Source organism: Aureococcus anophagefferens (assembly GCF_000186865.1).
Source record: "Aureococcus anophagefferens unplaced genomic scaffold AURANscaffold_2, whole genome shotgun sequence".
NCBI classification, from domain to species: Eukaryota; class Pelagophyceae; order Pelagomonadales; family Pelagomonadaceae; genus Aureococcus; species Aureococcus anophagefferens.
Window position 1 is genome coordinate 1,258,915 of NW_008705562.1, and position 3,395 is coordinate 1,262,309.

Consider the following 3,395-nt stretch of genomic DNA (forward strand, 5'->3'; position numbering starts at 1 on the left):
GAGACCGGCGGCTCACGGACCGCGACCGCCGCGCGTTCCTCGAGGCGTCCAAGGTCGTCTGGACGACGTCCACCGTCGACGGCCGGAAGCTCTACGGACCCCGCTACAAGGACATCAACCACCTGACGATCATCCACAACGACCTCGCGGGCAACTCCATCTGCGACTTCATCCACGGCAACACGGGCTACGCCTTCGCGAACGCGCACGCGGCGCTCAACAACATGCGCGAGCCGGCGTCCTGCGGCGATGTTCGAGAGATGTCGACCGGGGAAACGACGGACGATCGTCACCGCCGCGCGTCGCAGGCTCGAGCAGTCGCTCCAGGCCATCGACCCGGCCATCGCTTTGCCCTACTGGGACTACTCCCTCGACTTCTGGGAGCAGGTCGACTCGCGGGACGGCGTCGCGACCTTCTCGAACGAGTCGGACCTCCTCCGGCTCTGGGACTCGGAGATCTGGTCCGCCAAGTACTTCGGGCGCGCGGACGCGGACACGGGCGTCATCGTCGACGGCGCCTGGGCGCGCACGAAGGTGCCCGTGATCTCGGAGGAGCTGCTCAACGCCTCGGGCTTCTCGGGCCACTTCCGCGACCACGGCTTCGCGTCGTGCTACGGCCAGGACGAAGACGTCTGCGAGGCGCCGTGGACCGCGGGCTTCCGCGAGGGCATCGTCCTCAACCCGTCGGGCGCGACGGAGCCGAAAACGGGCACGTCCGAGCGCCACGTCGGCAACTCGTTCGGCCTCCTGCGGTCGCCGTGGAACATGCGCGCGGAGCCGGCCGTCGTCCGGAGCCGCAAGAGCTGCGGGCGGAAGAACGCCCTCCAGTTCCCGGACTGCACGTCGTTCATCAACCAGCAGCACGACTTCGACACCTTCGAAAACTACGTCGTCAACCTCCAGGTGTCGCCGCACGGCGCGGTCCACGTCTGGGCCGGCGGCGCCTTCGGCCGGTGCTCGGAGACCTACGCGGCCCTCCACGACGTCGTCCCCGACGCGGCCCTCGTCGACGCCTTCAAGATCTCCGCCGCGAACATCCAGAAGAGCCTCTGGATGGAGGGCCTCCGCGCGTGCCCCGCGCGCGGCGCGTGCGCGGGCCTCGGCCAGGACGAATGCGCGTGCCACGTGCTCGAGGTCGACGCCATGGCGCGCAACGCGTCGCGGAACGTGAGCGCGTCCTGGACCTGGAACCAGGTCCTCCAGATCGTCTTCAGCACCGTCCACGTGAACCACGAGGTCAACGCGCGCGCCTACCTCAACGCGCTGCCCGACGCCGCGAAGCTGAAGATCCTCAAGGCCGTCTCCGTCGACGTGCTCACGGGCGACATGATCGGCTCGAACTCGCCCTACGACATCGCCTTCTTCGCGACGCACGCGTCCGTGGAGCGCCTCTGGCAGCGCAAGGCCCTCGCGGGGAACATGAGCGACATGGCCTGGCCCCAGCAGGACGGCCGGTCCGGCGCGCCCCTCTGCCCGGGCCAGAAGGCCGGCTACAGACTCGTCTGGTTCGACTACGCGCTCGACGACGACGACGCCGTCTCGTCGGACCTCACGAACGTCGAGTGGCGCGACATGCTCAACCCGGCGAACCCGGCCTACGCGACCCACATCCCCTACGTCTACGAGAACTTCGTCTGGGAGCACTGCATGAACTACATCGCCCTCAACCCGGACCAGGCCGGCGTCATCGACGCGACGCTCATGCGGCCGGACCAGTGGGTCTGGCAGAACACGGAGGACCGGACCGCGCGATAGCCCGGCCGGTCGCCGCCCCGCCTCGCACGCCATCGCCCCGCCTAAGCTTGTTACTCCGCGCGGTGCAGCAGGACCCGCCGCCGGATCTTCGCCGCGAGGCGCGCGCGCCACGTCCGCGGCGCCGCGGGGTGCGGCCGCGTCGCCATGGGCGTCGTGCTCTTCGGGTTCGGCCGCCGCGCGCCGCCGGGGAAGACGCGCCACTTGGCGACGAGGTCCCGCAGGGGCCCGCGCGTGAGCTGCGCGAGCGCGCGGCGCGCGCCCTCGTCGCCCTGGTCCGCGGCCGCGCGGTAGAACCGCGCGGCCTCGAGCTTGTCGACGGCGACGCCGACGCCCGTCTCGTGGGCGACCTACGCGTGCGCGAAGCGTCGACGCGGGCGTCGGGCCGCGCGCGCGCGGACGAGGCGACGACGGGCGGGGATCCCGGATGGACGCGGGAGACGCTGACGCCCATGTTGTACTGCGCCTGCGCGAGCCCCCGCGCGGCCGCGCGCCGGTACCAGCCGACGGCCGCGGCGACGTCCGCCTCGCAGCCCCAGCCCTGCTCGAACATGAAGCCGAGGTTGTTCATCGCCTACGACGGTGACGACGTCTCGTCGTGTTCCCACCCGACATCTCTCGAAAATCGTCGGCGGCCACAGGACGCCGTTCATCGCCGGCGCGACGTGCCGCCCCTCGGGCCGCGACGCGATGAGGTCCTTGAGGCGCTGCACGGACACGGACAGCGGCACGAAGAGGCTCGCGCGGCACGCGGGGCACCGCTGGAGCTTCTGCTCCAGGAGCGGGCGGCAGGCGCTGCAGAAGGTCGTGCCGCACTTGTAGCACATGCCGACCTCGCGGCCGGGCGCCGCGTGGTCGTCCGGGTTGTCGAGGCAGATGAGGCACCGCGTCGACGCGTCGTCCGGCTCGGGCGCGGCGGGCCGCCGCGGCGGGCCCGACGACGGCGAGATGATGAGCGGGAAGACGCCCCGGTGCCGCCGCTTCGACAGCGACGACGGCAGGGGCGACCGCCGCGGCGACCGCGGCGGCCGCGGCGCGACGTGGACGACGGCGGGCTGGAGCTTCGACGGGGGGGCCGGGACGACGCCCGTGAGGCCGTCGTCGGCGTCGTCGACGGCGCCCATGCCGCGTCGCTCCGACGACGGCGCGGCAAGGTTCCGGACGAGCTGCGGGCGCGGCGATGCGACGACGACGCGGCGCCTCGCTACAGCGGCGATGCCATCATCGATCAGAGCGCTAGGCGTCGTGGGCTGCGCCCCAACGTGGGAATCCGTTGCAACGGATGAGAGATCTTCACCTTGGAGTTTTTTTGCGAGGCTGCCCATTTCAAAGCTTCCGTCATCTCCCTCGGCGTCGCGCGGAGGCGGCGGCCGCCGGGTCCGGCATGCCGTCGTCGATGCCGGCGCGGTGGCGGTCGTACTCGTCGGAGGAGGAGTCCTGCGACGCCTGCGACGACCTCGAGGAGCTGGGCCCCGGCGCCGACGACGAACGCCGCGACCCGTCGCCGCGCGAGCTCGTATCGGCGCACATGGAGTGGCTCATCGCGGGCGCGGCGCCCGACGCGCCGCGGCGCGACTCCGGCGAGTTCGACGCCCACGTGCTCACGGCCGTCGGCGTCTTCGCGTGGCGCGTGGGCCGCGTCG